Source organism: Lissotriton vulgaris, chromosome 2_1 (assembly GCF_964263255.1).
Source record: "Lissotriton vulgaris chromosome 2_1, aLisVul1.2, whole genome shotgun sequence".
Classification (NCBI taxonomy): Eukaryota; Metazoa; Chordata; class Amphibia; order Caudata; family Salamandridae; genus Lissotriton; species Lissotriton vulgaris.
The window spans coordinates 1,249,678,728-1,249,701,314 of NC_141687.1; the positions used below are offsets into that span (position 1 = coordinate 1,249,678,728).

The 22,587-nt window shown below is 46.5% G+C and overlaps 1 protein-coding gene across 3 annotated transcripts in view; it reads left to right on the top strand.

Annotated features, from left to right (window-relative positions):
- The window catches only part of LOC147732445 (uncharacterized), a 299,986-nt gene that overhangs the window by 126,887 nt on the left and 150,512 nt on the right, over positions 1-22,587 (top strand). For all 3 annotated transcript variants that reach the window (XM_086956965.1, XM_086956966.1, XM_086956967.1), the window contains exons 2-3: positions 13,329-13,447; positions 14,640-14,700. The gene's annotated coding sequence lies outside the window, so the exon portion shown is untranslated. The remainder of the gene's footprint in view (positions 1-13,328; positions 13,448-14,639; positions 14,701-22,587) is intronic.

The window sequence follows — 22,587 nt, forward strand, 5'->3', positions numbered from 1 at the left end:
AGTGCATAAAAATAACTACAGCCTGAAAAAAAAAGTTATTATTGCAGTGGAAGCAAGGAAACGGGAACATGGAGGGAGGGTAAAAAACAAAAAACATGAAAGGAGAAGAAAACAAGGAGGAAACATACCTACAAAAAGAGAAGACGAGAAGGAAACGAAGGGGGGATGGACCACGTAGGTATGGCAACGCACACAAGCGAGGCCGGCGGGGATCCAGGAAGACATCATCAGACAAGGAAGGATTCCTGTGGAGACCAGAGGGGAAAACGAGAACAAGTTACAAACGTCGGAAAGACAAAAGCCATAAAGCAAACAATAACAATGTAACGTAAGGGAAGTAACAGCAAGTGAAAACGCTACAGGAGGAAAGCTGTGACCAAAAACAAGAACATTATAAAGACAAACATGAGTCCAGCTAAACCAGGACGTGAGGAGGAAGGTCCAGAGGTGTCCATGGCGGAAGTCTTATGTGCGTTGATGAAATCGCACCGGGTCTTCATAAGTAGTTGTTCTATTGTTGTAGGTGACTTTGAACAGGCAGGGATGATACAGGCCATAACGAGCACCCATGGAGAGAAGAACATCTCTCATGCCCAGGAAAGCCTTCCTACGATTTGCAGTTGGCTTGGCGTAGTCCTGAGCGAAGAACAAAGGAGAGCCAGATCGAGCTAATTTGGGAATAGCCTTAGCAGCTGTTAGAACTTTCAAAAGGTCAGTATACTCCAGAAAGTAGAGAATAACGCCTCTTGGTCGCTGTGACATGGACGCGGAAGTAGGTAAACGACAAAGACGATGAGCACACTGGATGTTAAGAGCCGTACCTTCTGGCAGGTGAAGCAATTTGGGGAGGAAAGATTTGAAAAAGGCAGGCAGGTCTGAGCCCTCAAGATTTTCCGCCAAGCCGTAAATGCGACGGTTATTCCGCCTATTTCTGTTTTCTAATTCCTCCACCTGCTTCTGTAAAGTGCCCACCTACAAGGTTAAGTGAGAAACTGTGGTTTGAGTTTCCTGAAATGATGTGACAGACTGTTCAACCGTGGAGACTCTCGTTTCGATTTGTGACCAATTATCTGTGAGGAGCTGAAGCTTGGCATTGGTTTCTTCCATTAAAGGGCGCAATGTCCCGATTTCCTCTAAAAAAGGGCGAAAAGATCTTATCTCTTCAAGCAAAAGTTCCATAGAGACAGGTGTGGACTGCTTAAGTGGCGAAGGGGGTCCTTTTTCAGTCGTTTAACAGTGGCTTTCCCCGGTGCTGGCTGAGAAGACTCCATGGCTACTTCTGAGCCAGACGATGCGAGAGAGTCCTCCAATTTAGAAAGAGCAGAGAATAGTTTAGAATTCTTCACAAAGGCCACCTTCGTTGGCGTTTTAGTGGGTAGGCGAGACATAGATTTGAGTTGCCCCATAAAGAAGGAACCAGAAAAGAACAAGTGCGCAACTGCGCAACGTACTCACGCAACGCAGTAAAAATAGAAAATTACACCAAGGAAAGTGAGAACTGTGGAGGACACCTCCGGAGACAGAAGAAGGCCCTGCTGACGATGGGATAAGACACTGCCAAGTCCGAGAAATCAATCAAAGGTTATTGTGATGTGAGCAAGGAACAGCAGTGGCGGCAGGAACTACTTCAATCAAGAAGTGGAACATTTAGGCCAATGAAGATGAAAACCAGCGACTGGTGAAGCAAAAGTCAATGTGAGGCAGTAGGGTAGACACAGACATGGTGAAAAGAGTCTGAGGAATCCCAACTGTTGAAAAAAGGAAATCTTCGGACCGGGAATGTGAATGTGGAGAGGCCGTAATTGCAGCACAAGTCGCAGAGGGAGGATATCTCAGGTCTGAGGGCACCACATAGGTAGCGATCAAGAGAAGGCGTTTGAAGAAAATAGGCGGAGAACACAGGAGTACGAAAAGGCTATAGAGTACAAGGCAAACAGCAACTGTGGGTGAGCGCAATGTCCATGCAGTTGAGAGACGCTTAAGTCAACAAATAAATCAAGCAAAAGAGCTTCTTGAAGGACTGGAGAGCCACTGTGCCAATGCGTAGGCGCCAAGCAATCTGCTGCATTTATACAGTGTCTAAGTGAAGCCAGGGACAAGCTATGCCAGTGAGAGGACACATATTGTGAGGCCATGAGGAAACCGCACAAAAGTTAGAGAAGGTGAAAGGCACAGTCAAAATTCGGCATGTAGAAAAAAAAACAAAAAAAAAAAACGTGTCAAGTTCCACAAGATGGCGGGCGTGTTTCAAATAGAATTGCTCACACTCACTGGATAAGCGCCTGTCTGAGGAGTTACAAAGGGGCTCCAATGGCACTGCAGCAGTAGGAATGTTCCGGTGACGGCACCCTCCGTCAGAAAGGAAATATTGATTCAAAAAGGGGATGCTGTGGAAGACGCGCACATTCCCAGAAGCGAGCACAACACGTCAGCTCACCTAAGATGGCGGCCGCGACCATGAAGAGAGTCCTCCGACACTATTCGGCAGATTGTGTCGCCTCCGGTGAATGCGGGAGTATCTCACAGGTCGCGAAGCATTCTGGAAGAGTTCCGACGGTCAAACAGCGTCTCCAACCTGGAAACCGGGAGCTCCGAGCAGTAAGTCTTCCAGAGCCGCGGCGGAGCCTCACTCAGGCGCCGCCATCACCCATGGGCGCCAAGCCACGCCCCGATTATTAGAATTATGATTTATTCAATTATGTTGTTTTATCCATCAGCTTCAACTGTCTATTTTCCTATGAATAAAAAAGCTCTGTAAAATAAAGAGTCTCTGTCCTTTTGCAGCAGTAGAAAGCGTATTTCACGAATGACACCATCAAGCACTGGAGATGATGTAACAAATATTTTTAACAATAAGATTACCTTATTTTGCATTTGGTACATGCTTTTTATTGAAAGCGATTATCAATCAAATTCTCTGTTGGAACGACAGAAATGCAATATAACTGTTCACAGACAGCATTTTGTAGTTTCTATATAAAAAGCAAGAAAATATACAATTTCACAAAAAACAATTGAAACTTTTTCACATGAAGCTGCCTAAAACTCAAATTTACAACAGCCTAACAAACTGGGGACGATTTGGCTCTTTTTTATCAGGAGTCTTCACCTTAATTAAGGTTGAGAACAAACGCAGACATATATATAAAAAGATCTATTCAGAGTATTAGAGGGATTATATCAGGCCATTCTTAAGAGTGACGTATAATTCAAATATAAAAATTGGTGCTTTTAGTAAATATGATAAATATAAAACATTTAACCCACCATTTGTAAAGGTGTGTATGTATGTGTGTGCTTGAAATTTTTATGTAATACATCTCATCTGCTTGTTATCTTGCTGATGAGTTCTGTGTATGATCTGCATGTTGAAGGCTTGTATATCAGACTGGTTTATCCTTTTATTGTTCCGATATCAACACAGTAAGTACCAATTTTGATTGGTTTAAATTAACTGTATATAAAAATCTTCTACAAATAGCTTGGTAAATAATAGATTACAATTAAATGGAAAGTGACAATACCTTTTTATTCAGGACTGCTAAAGCAAAGATAATGTAGTTTATTCAGAAGTACTGTGGTGATTATCCTACATGACCCATATTATTTTTCCTCGAAAAAGGGTGACAAAAGTGCTATAATTCAGGTGCTAGAGTAGCTTTGACTCACATTCAGGACTTCCACAAATTGCAACTCCTTAAAAAGCTGAAGCACCTTACAAGAAGCTACCTAATGATAAAATATGAAAAAAAATCTTATTCACTAGGTGACTTGTGATGGTTGGGCATACAATGTATACAAATTAGCAGCTAACATAAGAGGTGTTCCCCTCATTTTATATGATCCTTTGTAATTTCACATTGCTTTCCCATGCTTACATACTCGGGCCCAAATTACGGTGTTGGGTGACCATTGCCGGAAAGGAACCACCCGACCTTGGGTCTGTGGTTCCACATTCCCCATTAGGATTCGACCGCAAATGATGGGGTTACAAACTCTTATTTTTCAATGGGAGCTTGTGCGCGGATATGAAGCCGCCTGCAGCACAAGCTCCCATTGAAAAATAGAAGTTTGTACAGATCCCTGCACCTTACGGTGCCTGCCACACGGTGCAGAGATGTTGAGGGTGCTCCCAGGGCCCAAATGCCGAGGGCCAGGAAAGCCTGAAATGAAAAGGCTGTCCGAAAGTGACATTCATAATCCCGACAGCAAAACACTGTCTTTAAGGGATTATGGTGCAGTTCCTACTGGCCCGTCCGAACCGAGTTGGATTCCCCAGCCGGTTTAAACTCCAGACTGCCGCCATCCTAATGCGGCAGTCGGAGTTTAAATCTACCATGTCGGTCAGAAGGATCAGACTAGCATTCGGAGGCTTTCCGCCCAACATTGTAATTAGGCCCATAGTGTGTTTCCTGCAGATATGGCAATATTTCAGTTTAACTGCTGAAAGAGGCATCAAGAATACATTAGTGACTCAGTCACCTTCACTCTGGGGGTATTGGATGGTCTACCTTAATAAATTTGGATTCTCTTGTTCATCATGGCTTAATATACTATTTGAAATTAAAAAAACGAAATCAATCTTTATTGTTTGGTTAGTTAAAACTGTAACAATGTTATGTATGTACATTCATTTGTTAAGTAGCCATAAACACTGTATTCATAATTTAACTTATACTATTTGGTTGATTGATCTGACTATAGAGCAGATACTTTTTGTGAACCTGCCAATGCAGTACACACATCACCATCAGTTTATGCTTTTTGTAATCATTTTATTACCAGGCCTTGGCAAACGCAGCCAAAGTAAGGGCTTGAATCTAGTGATAATGTAATGTAGCCTTAGAGCCCTACCTGGCGGGTTCGACCAGCCATTAAAGGCCCACTCCAGCGTTTAACAAGGGATCAGGCCTTTAATGGGCGGTAGAGCCCTCCATGAGGGCTCTAAGACTATTTGAACATTCCGCCCTTAGAGGGCAGAATGTTCTAATTAGTCAAAACAAAGGACCTTTGGAGCCTGAGGGGGTTTACATTTCCTGGGGATCCGAGAGGCCTTTGTTCACAGCAGCAACTTCTACTGATGTTTCCACTTTCTTTGGTTTGGGGAGATTTTTCTGAGTGGATTAACGCAACAATTTGGTTTGTTTCGTATGTTTCCTTTGTTTGGCTTTTTAGTAGGGGTTGCGAGAATAGGTCTTGGTTTCTTGGTTGCAAAGGAGTTTGCAGCCCTTTTATTTCTCAAGTTTTTGAAAATATTACGGTCCCTGGGTCTTTTAGAAATGAAAACTTAGTATATATCTTAGGCTGAAATAGGCAGAGGTTTCTCGACTGCGGTGGGCCCTATGCTTATTGGATCTAGGATATTAGGGCCTGAGCTCAAGTTGGCTGTTGTTTCTGCTTTTGCCTCTGTATCTGTTCTTTCTTCTGATAGTGATTTCCTTTCCTGTGTTGTTGAGATTTTTTGAATTTGATTTTTGGTGGGGATACGTTGAGGGAAGATCATGGTCTCATTGGCTTCATTGGTATCTTTTCTGCCTTTGCTGCTGTCCCCGTTTTCTCCCTCTTTTTTAATTTGTATTGTTTTTTTCTCTGGTCTTAGATTTATTAGAGATTTTCTTTCTCTTCCACACCTCATAGTCACCTTTTAGCTGTAGTTTAAGGTTTAAGGGGTTTCTTTTGAGTTTGTCATTTGCCGTTTTGATTTATTGTTTTATCCTACTTCACTGATTCCCGAAGTGTGATTCTTATTGCAACTTGCTTTGGCTTGGCTTTAACTGACTTGCCAGAAGCTGTTCTTCCTAGGAATAGGCCTCAGGATTCTTTTAGCTGGTTCTTTTGGCCGGGCCGTTGAAGCGTTGTTTGCTCTTTGTATTCTTGTTATCTTGTGTTCTTTGTTTATATTAATGCTAAAGTGGGCCAAAGTGGATTAACTAAAACTCTACTTGTGCTCTACTTATACTCAGCAATTAATCTTCTGAAGTGGCTGTCAGTAGGAGCTTACAGTTTCTTGAACTATAGGCAGCATCTATGACTGTAACTTCTAAAAGGCAGTTTGTCAGAAGAAAAAAATTAAGTTGCCAGGGTAAAAGGTGCCGGAATTAACAGATCCAAAATTAGAAGCGCAACACGCCTAGATTCTGGGCGTGCCGATTATTCTGATTATTAAAAGGTTGAAGTATATTGAGGTTGTGTTTTTCAATTCCGAGGTGGAGGTAGATACTCACCCTCTCACCTCACACCAGGCTCTCACCTCTCCTGTGTAAACAGTGACTCACTGGAGCTCCAGGATGCTATGAGTCGCTGTTGTCACTGTGGTCGTCGAGTTCTGTGAGGCCTGTTGGGCCTGTAAGACTTCTAGCCTGTAAGACCTCTGGCCCCTTAGCCTGCTCTGACACTCCGCTCGCTTGCCAGCTGCTGGGTCCCTCCACTACCCAGCCACCTCCCGTTGTTGCAGGTACACCCGCGAGAGAGGGGGGCCGTTAGCAGCAGCTGCTGAAGTGCTGTAGTACTGTAGTGCCAGCCCAGTATTCATCTTGGTGCAGAGGCCGGCACAACCCAGGGACGGCGCCTGCACCTGTGTTGGCATGAACAGTGCAGGCCGGCGGAAGAGCCTGAGGGGGCAGCGCGTCGGCAGGCTCGACGTCCTGAGTGTCCAGCGGGAGTCGGCAAGTCTGCCGGTTGGTTCCGTACTTCCCTTACCGTACTTCCACACTCAGGGGGGGGCAGAGAGCATCACCAAGGCTGCAGCAGGCCGTGCGGAAATGCAGCGTCTCGGCTTTCCGCAGCTCTCAAATTAAGAATTGCCTAGTAGCTGGACAACAATTAATTGGTGTTTGGTCAATAATTAGTAATAGCTGCTGTCTGCGCTGTTCAAGGTTAGACTTTGGTTAGAGTCTGTCATTTTTATTTATTTACTGGCTGTACCCGGCCACGCGTTGCTGTGGCTCAGTCTGGTTAAATGGAAGAGAAAGAAGAGTAAACGCACGTATCTAATATGTTCATTTTCAAAATGCTTGTGGGTATATAATATGTTTTTGTCTATCCTAATATATGTAGGCTATTGTCTATATGTGTCTCTTGTATTTGTTGTGCAGCAACCAAATCAATAGGATCTGTTCGGGATGCAAAGTGAACCAACTCCTCCCCCCTCCCTCCACTCACTACCCGGTCGGCCATACTGACACCAACTCTCCATCCTAATATATGTAGACTATTGTCTAAATGCGTTCCTTGTATTTGTTGCGCAGCAACCAAATTAATAGTGTCTGTTCAGCCTTTCGATTAAACACATGCGGGTATTAGACACGCGCCTATTCGAATCCAACGTTGTGTATAAAAAACACGCTCTAAAGTTGCAAAGTGAACCAACTTCTCCCCCTCCCTCCAACCACTTCCAGGTCTGCCATCCTGACACCAACTGTCCATCCTAATATATATAGACTATTGTCTCTACGCGTCCTTTCTTAATGTTGCCAAGTTAACCAACTCCTCCCCACTCCCTCCACCCACTTCCCGGTCTGACGTATTGATGTTGCAAAGTGATGCAACTCCTCCCCCCTTCCTCCACCCACTTCCCGGTATGCCATCCTGACACCAACTGTCCCTCCTAGTATTTGTAGACTATTGTCTATATGCGTCCCTTGTATTTGGTGTGCAGCAACCAAATCGATAGGGTCTTTTAGGGTTGCAAAGTGAACCAACTCCTCCCCCCTCCCTCCACCCACTTCCTGGTTTGCCATCCTGACACCAACTGTCCATCTTAATATATGTTATGTTATGTTATCTGTTTTGTAAAGCGCAAACAGCTGCCCCAGCAACGGGGCGTCCCGGCGCTAGAACCCTAACACAACCAACTGAAACGACAGACGGGACCTACAGGGAGGGAAAGAGATGGGTTTTGGTCGCTCTGCGGAAAGCTAGAATATTGTCGATGCATCGGATGTGGAGAGGAAGGGAATTCCATAACTTGGCCCCCAGTAGTTTGAAGGAACGCCCTCCGATGCGACATAACTTTGTGTGGGGTACCATGGCTAGGTGTTGTCCCATGGACCGGAGATTCCGTTTGGGGTAATAGGGGGTCAACAACGAACGGAGGAGCTCTGGACCTTCGTTCTTAAGGATTTTAAAGGCAAATATGAGGGCCTTGAACTGGATGCGGGCTTCCATGGGTAGCCAATGTAGTCTGTGAATGGTCGCTCTTGCCGAGCACCTTCTTGGAAGACCTACTATAGCCCTTGCAGCCGAATTCTGGATTCGTTGGAATCTCTTTATTTCAGTTTTGTTTGCTCCTAACAGCAGGACACTCGCGTAGTCCAGCCTGGACAGGATGGTAGATTGTACGATCAGTTGTCGTGTTTTGGAGTCAAAGTAGCCTAAGATTGGGTTGAGACTTCTCAGTAAGCCAATGCAAGTTGCGGCAACTTTTTTGGTGTGCGACTGGAAGCTAAGAGTCGAGTCCAGCCACACTCCTAGATTTTTTGCTAGAGTCTTAGGGGGGGGTGCTGGGCCCAGTGATCGGGGCCACCAGAGGTCATTCCAGTTGTTACTATTTTTCCCCATTATCAGTACCTCGGTTTTGCCACCGTTGAGTTGGAGGCAATTTGCTGTCATCCATTTAGCGACAGCAGTCAGTCCATCCCTGAATCTAGTGGCATCGGGAGAGGGGGCCTCATTGAGGCTGATGACCAACTGAGTGTCGTCGGCGTACGACACCATTGTGAGGCCCCAATTCTTGGCAACCTCCGCCAAGGGTTGCATGTATAGGTTAAACAAGGAGGGACTGAGGGCAGAGCCCTGTGGAACTCCTTGTCCTATATCTTGGGGTTGGGAGATGAACGGAGGGGCAGATACCCTGAATGATCTGTTGGTTAGAAATGAACGGAACCATTGAAGCGCCGAATCTACTATCCCTATGTTTTCAAGGCGTTTTAGTAGGATGGCATGGGAGACCGTATCAAAGGCCGCGCTGAGATCGAGCAGTATCAGCGCGGCACTTTTGCCGGTGTCCATAATTTCCCGTAGGCTTTCCGTGGAGGTGAGGAGCGCGGATTCCGTGCTATGGCCCGGCCTGAACCCGTGCTGAGAGGGGTCCAGGATGTTGTTTTTCGCCATGTGATCACTGAGAATTTTGTTCGCGTGAGCTTCCGCTAGTTTCGCGACCCATGAGAGCAGTGAAACGGGCCGGTAGTTCTCCGGTTTAGAGGGGTCTAGGGAGGGTTTTTTTATGATCGGTGTTACCCAGGCCTGTTTCCAGCAGGTAGGTACCGTGGCTGTGGCAAATGAGATATTAAGGAGTGAGGTTAATGTTGGGAGGAAGAATTCCAAGGCTCCCAGAAAGTGAATTGGCCTCATCGGATCTGTGGGTGCGCCAGATTTCACCTTCCTACAAAGTTTGGTAAGTTCTTCGCCGGAGATAGCGGGTAGGCATGTGAGCTTGGAGTCTCCGAAGGTGGCGTTGGGAGGGCTGATGTCTTCTGGACTATCCTGGGTGAAGGCGTTGTAAATTTTCTTCACTTTTTCCGTGAAGAAGGTGGCTAGGTCTTCACATTGCTGCGTGGAGGTGATGTGAGAAGCCGGCTTGTCTCCGTTTTGCAATTTTTGCACGATTTGGAAGATAGTTTTCGTGGGGTTTGGGCTAGCTTTTATCTCAGTAGCGTAAAAGGCAGCGCGGGCTACCCGGATTGCCTTGTGGTATGTTCTGAGAGTGGCCAAGTATGCGTATTTGTCCTCTTGCTTATATTCCTTCCTCCATTGCCGTTCCGTTTTTTTACAGGCTTTCCTCATCGTTTTGAGGTTCTCATCGTACCAGGGGTTGGAAGGGGTGTTTCGTCCTTTTGTCCACTTGGCTGGTATAATGGAGTCCAGTCCCCTGGTGATCCATTCCTGGAAGGACGCATAAGATTTTTCAATGTCGTTTATATCCTCCAGGTTAGGTTCCCCTAGGCTGGCCGCTAGGTCACCTTGTTGGAGTTTGTGCCAAGGTCGTTTTAGGCAAGAGGTGGGTGATTTTTTCACGGGAGGGGAATTATTCGGGATTGAGAAGGTAACTAGCGAGTGGTCCGTCCAGGCCATGGGTATAGGGTCGTCCGCTCTGGCCTCGGGAATATTAGTAAATACCGGGTCAAGTAAATGGCCCGCGACGTGTGGGGGTTTGGACGATCTGGATTAGCTGCAGAGCCGCTAGGTCTGCTGCAAAGTTGCTGATTTTAGCATCCGACAAATTGTCTAGGTGGAGATTGAGATCTCCCAAGATCGTGAAGTTGGCCGAGCCAGTGATCATAGCGTGTGTTACCTCAATGAGCTCTTCAGTGAATTTCGTAGACGGCCCCGGGGGTCTGTAGATGAAAAGGCCAGAAAAAGTGCAATGGGGACTTGTGGAGATTTTGAAGCGAGCGCATTCACAGTCCGCAATACTCTCCTTTTGAAAGGAGCAGGTAAAGGAGGATCTATGGATGGCGGCGATACCACCTCCTCTTGAGTCTCTATTGATGCAAGACATAGAGAACCCATCCGGTATTGCTAGATTAGGGATGCTGGTTAGGTCGTCTTTAAGCCAGGTTTCACTCAGAAACATTATGTCTGGGTTTTCATCCATTAGAAGCGTTCTTACCTCCGCATGGTGTTTGACCAGGGATCTGACGTTCAGCTGCATGATGGTAAGTGACGTATCCTTCCTTTTGTTCTCTTTATGGCTAATAAGGCGTGGTTCAGGTATGACCAGATTGCAGCTTTTACAGTAAAGGGCGGTTCGACCAATGCAACCCTCTATATTGTTGCATCTATGGCCAGAGTTGAGTGACCACAGTATATTGCTGTCATATACGTATGAATTTTGAGCAGGGGATCTGGCGAGAGGCGAGGGCTTGGCGAGGACGGGCGAAGACGGGCTTGCCTTAGGCGCGCCCGCTGCGCCCGTCCGCTGCGTGTCCGGTGATTGCACATCCTTAAAGGTAGGAGAGGGGGAGGGTGGGCGTGGCCTGAAGGTAGGCGTGGCCTCTCTTCCTCGCCGTGAATGGCGGCAAAACAGTTTGTTATTGTTAGTATCGGTGCAGCGAAGGGGTCGCTGTTCAGGTGTATCTCGAGCCCGCTAAGGAGGTGCCAGACAGGTGAGGCGCTTTTAAAATACAATTTTTATCAAGGTGACACAGAGAAATACAATTTTTTAAAAATTCCGTCGTCTCCCGGCTTCCGCCTCAGGAGATTGCAGGTTCTGGCTAGGTAGCGCTGTCGGCTGCGTTTTATACTATGGCGGGTGGGCGTGGCCTGAAGGTAGGCGTGGCCTCTCTTCCTCGCCGTGAATGGCGGCAAAACAGTTTGTTATTGTTAGTATCGGTGCAGCGAAGGGGTCGCTGTTCAGGCGTATCTCGAGCCCGCTAAGGAGGTGCCAGACGGGTGAGGCGCTTTTAAAATACAATTTTTATCAAGGTGACACAGAGAAATACAATTTCTCTGTGTAGACTATTGTCTATATGCGTCTCTTGTATTTGGTGCGCAGCAACCCAATCAATAGGGTCTGTTCGACCTTTCGATGAAAAACACGCGCGTATTGGACACGCACGTATTCAAAACCAAGGTTGTGTATATATAAACCCGTGCTAATGTTGCAAAGTGAACCAACTCTTCCCCCTCCCTCCACCCACTTCCCGGTCTGCCATCCTGACACCAACTGTCCATCCTAATATATGTTGACTATGGTCTATATGCGTACTTTCTTAATGTTGCCAAGTGAACCAACTCCTCCCCCCTCCCTCCACCCACTTCCCGGTCTGCCATCCTGACACCAACTGTCCATCCTAATATATGTAGACTATTGACTCTATGCGTCTATTGTAGTTGTTGCGCAGCAACCCAATCAATAGGGTCTGTTCGTTCTTTAGATTAAAAACACGCGCGTATTCAAATCCAACGTTGTGTATATAAAAACACTCGCGTATTCGAATGCAACGTTGTGTCCAAATTTCAAAGCAATCGGTGAAGAACTTTCGGAGATTTGAGAATTTGAACAAACGAACAGTTACATTTTTATTTATATAGACATATTGTACGTAAATCAACACAGAGACAGTTGTAATCACCTCATACTGAAGAAAGGCAGCCACTTCTCAGTTGCATTTAATAAAATCCTCAAATCTCCTCGTCCCTTACTTTCATAGAAACATCCACCACTAAAATATTGGTACTTCTAATGTTGTCATTGTGAAATTTGCATAAGTTTGTCTGTATTTCATATTTAGAGAAGAACTTACAAAAAAATATATGGGTTTACTGAAGGAGTTTCAAGATAAGCTACGGGTCCATAAAGATTTATCTCCAACCCTGGTAGACGATATAAAAGCCCACTTTTAGGGAACATTTGCAACGGAAATCTGGAGACTTCTTTTTGAAAGCATTCTATTTCGCCACTCCAGCAGAGAACTACCACCAAATACAAAATGTTGATTCATCCTGTGTAGTAATCATTCTGTGCATTTACTAAATGTCCATAACTAGAATTGTTGAATGTTTAACGACGCTGCTGGGTAATACTGAGTCTGTCATGGGTACTTGGGAAGAGATGTGATCAGGTGAGAAAGGTACGTACTTGGAAACAAGAGCACATATCTTAAGATTCTGGCTTCCACTTTGAAGTTGTGTGATGTTTTTCTATTCATGGTATATTCATGTGCATTAGTTCCCTTGTCAACAACAAAGCGAGGGAAGGAATGCTTACATTTAACTCACCCCCTGGTGATCGGTAGGGGGTCATCCTAGACAGTTTTTTTCCCCCATTGCGTCACTGTCGACCGCCCTGGGTAACTCAGCCTATGTTCTGCTCCTATAGGAAGGATCTAGGTCCCCTCTAGACGGGAACACAAGCTGACTTAGGCCTCGTCAGTGAAGTGTTTCTTAAGTCCTGTGGCACAGAGAGCCCGCATCTAAGCATACCCAACCCACTTAAAGCTTCTACTGAAACAAAAAACAAAATGATGGAAGGAATGTTTAAATTAATATTACCTCTCGTGATAGCTCATTCTAAAAAAAAAAATTCACCCACTGTAACAATCTTGGGAGAGGCCAGCTGTGTGCAAATCATTCTTGATCCTCCTACCATAGGACCAGTCCATCTCAAGCAGCAGGTACGTTCCCTTTCAAACGGGAACACAAGCAACATCAGACTGTTTTCCATGTGGGCGCAGCTTATCCAGTGTAGTTGTTTTATTTGCATTCTGGGACTACAAGTAACAGAATCTTAACTGACAGACTACATATCCATTATCTTGGGTGAGCTCTGCAATTAATGTACTGAACAGAACACAGGCTTAAAAAACAGCTTCTGGTATTTCTTGCAGGGTGTGGCTTCCAATCAGCAGTTCAAAGCTCAAGTAAAAGAAAGTGAAACTGGGTTTACTTCGTACTTTTTACAGAGGCGACACTGTAACTAAACCTGCATCCAGACGAGCATTAAAAGGTGAGTTTTTGCTGATTATAAAATGATTTAATTAGAACCCCACTTTAAATATCACCTTTGCTGTTGTGGAGGTCAACACGCACCTTCCTCAGAAAACAATACCGGTCTTTTGTTCTTAGGTCTGTGTAAGTGATAGGATCCCGAATAAAATCTGTGCAAAACCCGTATTTTACTTAACGTAGCAATTTTGCATGTCTTTACTTGAATATATATTTGAAAACCTTGGACTAATCTAAAATTCTTCCAAAATGGTTTCTTCCTGTGTTTGGAGTTTTCGGATTTGATTTCAAAGGATAAAATAACAGCTTGCTGAATTTCCAAATTACTTAATTTTAATATTTATTTTGTACAGTGCTGTACATTGCCTTTCACTGACGGCAGATCGCTGAAGAATATGAAATATAGCATGCTTGTTTTAAGGGGAAGTTAGCATTGAGTTTGGCGGCGTGAATAACAGTGACCGATATTCCTCCATGTATCCCCTTTTTAGGGTGGAGCAGCAAGAGCATGCGCTAGCCAGTGGCGGCTCCTCCGCTAAGGCAAAGGAGCATTGCCCTACTGATTTAACCAGTTTGAATAAAGGAAAAATTAAATTAATAATAACTCAACGTCATTATCATTTTATTGTTTCCAGCTGCTTTGCGGGCGGAGCTGCTGTACTCTCAAGGCAGAGCAGGGGAGCAGTGGTTTGTCCATTCTAAGTGCTCATAAATGCTTGGCCAGCCCTCTGCGGCCGGCCAAACAGTCATGCGCCCTTTGCATGTTCTCTACACAAGCTGCATTACAACCTGCGTGGAGAGCATGCCCCGGCCCCTGTCTGAGTGCCAAACCACTGTGCTTAGACCAATCACAAGGCTGCATTGCAGCCTTGTGATTGGTCAGTGGAGCCATGGGTGTGCTTTCTGATTCCTGTTCCTGACATGAGTCTGACGGAGCAGACTCGCGAGACATAGCGAAAAGTTACATTTTTTTTACATTCCCCTAACCCCCCCACTGCTGCCACCCCTGCTCCGTGCGGGCCACCGCTGGAGCTGTTGCATGCGTCTCGCTTGCGTGACACTCATGTATACAGAAAAAGGCTTGGACTCCGCCTGTTGCTTTACATTAGTTGGCATGCTTGGCAATCTTCTTTCCAGCCTCTTAATTTATCAAGGCATGCCTAACATAATTTCTGTTTCTTTCTGTGGCGCAGGGACTATCGGTGGTTGATTCAACTTAATCAGTGCCCGTCCGCTGCTCCCAACGTGATTGAGGTACTAAATTGTTATTTTTATCTGTTAATGCTGTGCAAACAGAAGGTGTGTGACTGGCAAAAAACTTTCCCAGCAGGACAAATAAAATGGCAAAGATGTATTTTCCATAAATGATTCTATTAACTTCTTTTATTTTGGCAAATCTTTTTTTCTAACTTTGCACTCATCTTTTCTTTTGTTTTCGGTCGTGGGTGCTGTTCTCAAAAGATGAGGATTATGTTATTGCAAAGCGACATTGTTCCTTTCCTAGTGTACTTTCTGAAATGATTCATTAATACATAATCGTGAAGTACACCCCAATCCACCCCACTCAAATCCTCCCAACCCCAATCAACGTTAACCCACCTCACCCCACACCAATCCGCCCCACTAAGTCCAATCCACCCCAGACCAATCCAATTAAAACCATCACCGCAATCCAATCCATAATACTCCAATCCTCCCAACTAACCCCACTCCAATGCACCCCACTCTAATTGAAAGGAATCTGCCCCACTCCAGTCTTCTGCATTCTAATCCAAAATTATCTGCCTCACTCCAATCCAAAACAGTCTTCCCCACTGTGGGAATGTAGGATCTGCTTTCATGGTTACCCCCACTTTTTGCTGGTGTCATTCTATTTTCTGACTAGTTTGACTGGGATCCTTCTAATCAGGCCCCCAGTCTCTGTGATTTCTCCCTAAATTGGACCATGGTACGCACTTAGGTACCCCCCAGATTGGCTACTGGTGTACCCTTGTAAGTCCCTAGTATATGGTACGAAGGTACCCAGGGCATAGGTACACCAGGGTTCCCCCATGGGCTGAAGCATGTATTATGCCACCCATGGGAGACCACTCAATTGGTGACTACAGGCTTGCCATTGCAGCGTGTGTAAGCTGGTGCTAGCACCACTCACAACAAATAGTTTTTTTTATATCTGAGGTCACTACACTTAAAACCTATAAGTTACCTCTAAGGCAGGCCTTTCAATCCTGAAGGCAGGGTGCTTGGTTATAAGTGTGACGGCGGCTCTACATAAGCAGGACACCCATACAAACCCCAGAGTCCATTCTCCAAGCATTGTAAGCGCATCAGCCATGACAATACATAGATTGGCCATGCTCCATTACACGATGGCGAACTATAAACTGGCTGTAACGAACCCTGGCATGTTTGGTATCACACATGTTGGGTTCATACCCCAACATCTCAACAAGGTTTGGAGGTTCCATGCATTGTGGGGCTCCTCCGGGAAGCCCTCCGTGCGCCCGTACCAGTCTTCCAGTGTCTGACAGCATGCTATGGCTGCTGCTGACCACAAACACTGTTCTGCCCTCCTGCTGCTAATCCAAGTTTGAGCAGAGGAAAGTAGGACAATAGGTTTCCTGTCACAGGGAGGTGTGACCACCTCCCAGACAGTACTTAGTGTATAGGGCTAGGGTGGGGGGCGCTTGCACTGCTTTGAAGGGCACATTTGGTGCCCTCATTGTATACTCCAGTTGGAACCAGTTCAGGGAACTGTTGGGTCCCGCTCTGGTACAAAACTGGACAAAGGATATGGGAGTACCCTCCCCACTGTCCTGCCCCCTCCTCTGGGAGGGACCCCAGAATCGTCTCAACCATTTCCTTAGGGCACTTAAGGGCTTACCTGTGGGTGGCTCTTTAGATTTGTCATGGGACAAGATTCAGATCCAAAACCACTTTATCTTCAACTGTCTGAGCACCTTGAACTTCGCTTTGGGAGCTGAGATTGCATCTGGAAGACTCCGGCTTCTCCTGGTCTCGTCGTCCTGCCAGTCTTCTGCATCATCTGTGCCTGTGCTCCATACAGGTTTCTTCTCCAGGCTTGTGGGCATCCAAGACACCCAACGGAATCTCCCTTGGAGTAAAGGAGTCACTCCCCTTCAGCTGCAGGCACCACAACGAAGCTGACCTGTCTGCTGTTCCTGAGCGCCCACAGACTCCGAAAGGTTCAGCAACATGGGTGGTGATTCTGTAACTCCCACAAGGCCTGCACTGTCTTCACAGAAAGTGCGAAGCCTGTATCCTTCGTCAAAACCGCTGGAGCAGTGCCCCTGTGCACCGTGTCGACTTGCGGTTGCCAATGCTTGTTGACTCTCTTCTCCAGAGATCTTCAGGCTCCAAGAAGCTCCAGCCACCAACATATCTTGCTACCAAGATCTTTGTCCTCACCATATCCTCTGCACTGTGGGTCTGCATCATTAGTGAGCTGCTCAAGCTCCTCTTGCGACTCCTGTGCCTTCAGCCTGTGGGTCCTCTTGAAGGTCTTCTCTGGCTCCAGTGGGCCTACTCTGACTTACCTTCCCTTGGACCTTGCAGGTCCCGACACTGTACCTTTTTCGTTTGCCACGTTTGTTGCCACTGCTAAGGCTTGCTATTGCTCCTGCCAGACACTGACCCCCTGGCTCTTAACATCCAACGTGGTACAGCCCGGTGACTGGCTCCTGCTCTTCCACAGCATCCCCGGGTCCACACAGCTACAGCGCCATGGTAACCGTCAACTCTCCTGTATCTTCCGACATCGGTGGGCATTCGTCTTCCATGCCTCCTGGTCACTCCTAAGTGGCATATACTCAGTGCCCTCTGCTTGCAGGTACCTCTCTTCCTGAATGCACACTTGGGTTCCACCGGACTCTTTGACCTTCATCTCCAGCGGCAGCTTAACTGAAGTCCTCCATTGTGGTCTACAACGGTTTGTGACGTCACTTCACACCAATGCACCCGGCTTCCCTGGTGTAGGTATCCTGGGTCCCGGGGTATCTACAGGTGGGGTGACTCTCCACCCTTCCATCTTCTGCAGGGTTTCTTCGGGGTCCTCTTGGAAGGGTCCTTATTCTTGAAAACTGCAACTGTGACGTCCCCATTTGACCTGTATTGGGCATGCGGTCATGTTTCCACTCTGCACACGGCCTCCGTGGTTACCTTGTGTGGTTCCTTGGGTCCCAGGCTCTTCATAGTCCGGTCTCGACTTTGATCATGGGTCGCATTCCACTTTATTAGTATATGGTTTGGTATCCCCCTGGAGACCACTGTGTATTTGTGCTACTTACGTATTTCATTACTAAATATTGTGTGTATTGTGATAATATTGGAGGAGATATTACAATGTGTTAGTGAGTGTTTATAATAAAAGCATATATATTTTTAACCACACTTTGTGGTTCTTTTTCACTAAACCTAGACTATATGATTAGTACTGGTAAAACAAGCTGCTTCACACTCCTTCTGGACTAAGCCTGAAGGGTGCTCGCCACAGCGACCACTTAAAGAGAGTTTTCTAATGTTGTCTCAGTCCACTAAAATCACCATAATGGTTGTCTGGATTAGTGCAAGGTGCTCCACTTAAATAAGTGTGTACCATATACTAAGCCAGCCTTCTACACCCACTCTAATCGAAAACAATCTGCACTGCTCCAATCGAAAACAATCTGCCCCACTCCAGTCCAAAACAATCTTCCCCTACTCCCATCCAAAACAGTCTATTCTACTCCAATCTGCCTCACTCCAATCCAAAACAATTTGCCCCACTCCAATCAAAAACAATCTGCCCCACTCAATCAAAAACAATCTGCCCCAGTCAATCCAAAACAATTGTCCCAGTCAATCCAAAACAATCTATCCCAATCCAAAACAATCCACCCACTCTAAATTGCCTCACTCCTATTCAAAACAATCCACTCTAATCTGCCCCACGGCAATCCAAAGCATTCTACCCCACTGTAACCCGCCCCAACCCAATCCAAAACAATCTGCCCACTCCAATGCACTCCACTCCAATACAAAACAGTCTGCCCTTCTCCAATACAAAACAGTCTGCCCTACTCCAATCCAAGCCAATCTGCCCCACTCCAATTCAAAACAATCTGCCTGCTCTAATATTCCCCACTCCAATCTGCTGCACACCAGTCCAAAACAATCTGCCCATTCCAATTCACCCACGCCAATCCAAAACAATGGGCCCCATTCCAATCCAAAACAATCGGCCCCACACCAATCTGTCCTAAAACAATCCGCCAAACTCCAATCTGCCCCATTCCAACAGTCTACACTTACACCAATCCACCCACACGTCCCAATTCACTCCAAGCCACTCCAATCCAGCCGACCCCACACCAATCCAGTCCACCCCAATCCAATCGATCCTACCCCAAGCCAAACCACCTCAATCCACCTCTCTCCCTCCCATTCCAATCAATCTACCCCACTCCAATCCAAAACAATCTCCCCCTCACCAATCTGCTCCCTCCAGTCCAAAACATTCTGCCCCACTCAATCCTAAACAATCAGCCCCACTTCAACCCAAAACAATCTGCCACACTCAAACCCAAAGTAATCTGCCCCTTTCCAATCCAAAACAATCTGCCCCAGTCCAATCCAAGACAATCTGCTAATCTGCCCCAGTCCAATCCAAAAGAATCTGCTCCACTCAAATCAAGAACAATCTGCCCCACTCCAATCCAAAACAATGTGTCCCACTCCAATCCACCCAACCCGCACCAATCCAATACACCTGAATCCAACCAAATTCAATCTACCCCATTCCAGTCCACTCTACCCCAATCCACCCAATACAATTTACCTCAATCCAGCCCACCTCAATCCAATCCACCCCACTTATCCAATCCACCCCACTGCAATCCAATCTACTCTACTCCAACCCACCCCACGCCAATTCAATCCACCACACTCCAGTCCAATCCACCTCAATACAATCCACCCCACTCAATCCAATGGACCTCACTCCAATCCAATCCATCCCACTGCAGTCCAATCTATGCCACTTCAAGCCACCCCACCCACATTCACCCCACTTCATTCCACCCCACTCCAATCCACCTCAGTCTAATCCACACCCCCCCAGACCAGTTCAACTCACCCCAATCCAGTCCACCTCACTCCATTCCACCCCACTGCAATTCAACCTATTCCAATCCACCCTATCCTACCCCACACCAATCCAATCCACCCCAATCTAATTCATCCTAACCAGTCCACCCCACGCCAATCCAACCTACCTCACCCCACCCCTATCCAATCCACCCCAATCCAATCAACCCCTTCTCAATCCAATCCACCTCATTCCAGTCTACACCACTGTAATCCAATCAACTCCACTCCAATCCAGCCCACCCTACGCAAATCCAATCCACCCATGCCATTCCAGTATACCCCACCCCACTCCTACCCAACCCAATCCACCCCACTCCAATCTAATCCACCCCACTCCAATCTAATCCACCCCATCAAGACCACCCCACTCCACTGCAGTCCAGTCCATCCCACTCTATTCCAGTCCACCTCACTGTACCCCGGTCCAATCCTCCCCAGTTCAGTCAGCCCCACTTCAATCCACCCACCCTATTCCAGGGCACTACACTGTACCCCGTTCCAATCCACCCCAATTCAGCACACCCCAGTCCATTCAGCCCAGCCCAATCCATCCCACTACAGTCCAATCCACACCACTCCCTCCCCTCCACTCTAATTCACCCCACTCCAAACCACACTTCTCTAATCTAAACCACCTCACCCGATCCACCCCACCTCAAACCAATCTGATCCACCTCACCCAATATCAATCCACCCCACTGAAATCCAATCCAGTCCACCCCACTCCACTCAATCCAACCCACTGTACCCCAAGCCAATTCACCCAAATCTACTCCAGTCCAATCATCCCCACTACCTCAATCCTTCACTCCAACCCTCTCCACATCACTCTAGCCCACTCCACTCTACAGCAATGCACTCTACGACACTCTGCCACTGACCTCCATCTTGTGAGTTGCAGCCTACCTGTGCCACAGATTGCAGTGAGCAGAGTCCAGGAAGTGGTAAGGAAGCAGACTAGTGCTGTCTCTTCCCCAAAACAAAAGTTGTTAAAAAAACGATTTTCCCTTTCTGTGATTACTGTCTTTGCCTGTGGTTGTTACAGTTTAAAATTGTAGTTTTAACCTGACTGTGATTGCATATTTTATCACCTGTTATTTGTTTTAAACTTGTGTTTTTTCTTGCCCACGATTGCTTCCATTTAATGTGTTGAATTGTGGGATTTGTAGTCCAAACTCTGTAGTTTATCCCTCTCATTCCTGGTGACAATTCAGTTTTCCCTCCAAATTTCTCCTTTGCTCTGTGCTACGACCTGTATGTTAAAACAGTTCACCCCCAACCACCATTTTATGTTCACAAGCCAGTGAAACCAGCTCCCCTGCCCCCTCCCCCACCCCAGCAACAGGGATATTCTACATCAGAGGTTGCTTCTGTGAACTGTTTAAACTGTGTTTACTAGGGACTGTGCACTTCGATTTTTGGCCAGGAGAGGGGGTAACGTTTTATTTAAACAGAATTGTTACATTTCAAATTAGTAAAGCCTTTACCTGCAGAAGGCCAAAGTGTGGATTGAGCCTGTCTGTCTCCTAGGAGATTCTGAACAGGAGAAGCAGCTTCTAACTCCCTGCCAGCAAACCTTGTCTGAGGTAGCTGGGACTTTATATGGTCAGTACATGTACATATGTACACTGATTGGTGGTTGCATCTGGTGCTTCTATTGGATTAGGGTTGGTGTCCTCATTGGTTGGGTATTTGAAGGTTCTGATTGGTTTCTGGGTCTGTAATTCAATCAATGTAGGGTTGGGACTCGGACTAGGGTTAGGATTTCTTTTGGAAGTAGGGACTGGGGCTTCCTGTGTTACTGGTTGTTGGGACTAGGGCTAGGGTTAGGCCTTTAATTAGAAGTAGCGATTAGGGCTTCTGGTGTGATTGGTTGCTGGACTAGTTGTGGGACTGAGTAGGGTTATGCTTTCTATTGGAAGTAGGGACTAGGGCTTCCTGTGCCATTGGTTGCTTGGACTTGGGTTGGGACTACTGGTAGGCTAGGGCCTCTATTGGACGTAGAGATCAGGGTTTTTGAACTAATTGGCTGCTTGGACTAGGGCTAAGTTTGGCTGTAAGGTCCTGGTCTCCTATTGGTTCTAGATTTTAGGGCTAGTGTAAGATGCTTCCCCGAACGCGGAGCGGACGCGCCGCTGGCACGCCAAAGACAAGCCCGTCTGCGACCGTCCGTGCCTGTCCGGCGCCAGGGGCTAGGCATGCTGTAAGTTTCTGTAAGTTAGTATCTACTAGGTAATTAGGTATACGGGGGCCCAATTACTTGCACTTCGACCCAAATCCCCACCTAGGAAGTGTGAACCTAGTAAAAACCTAACTAATGGGGAGGCTGACCATTGCCATTTGTGCAATTTTTATCCCAGTAAAGGTTTGGTCTCCTCTCTGGCTCCTTAGACTGGCTGCAGGTGTTGGGAGCTGCAGAGATGCATAATCATGAATCATGACTTCCAGCAGATCTTCTGTCATCAAGGGGACACTTATTAATGCTCGCTCTATGATCAAGCATAAGACAGAAATTGCTTTAACCATCACTACGCTTGATCTGGAATGCCTCTTTATTACTGAAACCTGGGCCAAAGAACACTCGGGCCCGACCTGACCGATGCTGTTCCCCCAGGCTATACCATCCTTAGACATGACCGTCCCCACAGAATGGGTGGCGGCCTAGCCCTTGTAGCTAAAGATTTTCTCAACTGTACCCTCATCCCACTGGTGGGAGCTCCAGGTTCGCCTCTTGAAGTGGCCACGTTTTGCATTAAATCCAGAGGAGACAGTAGCTTTTCAGGCCTGTTAGTCTATCACCCTCTTGGGCAAACTTTCTTGAAACATGGGGTCAGATTTTAGAACCCTATGCTACTATGACACATTATACAGTTCTTGGGGACTTCAACTTTCATCTTGATTGTAATCTGAATATTGACTCAGCATACCTTCTTGACCTCATGAAGTCATTTTTGTCAATCACAGCTATCTTAAGGTCACAACCGTTTTGGCTCT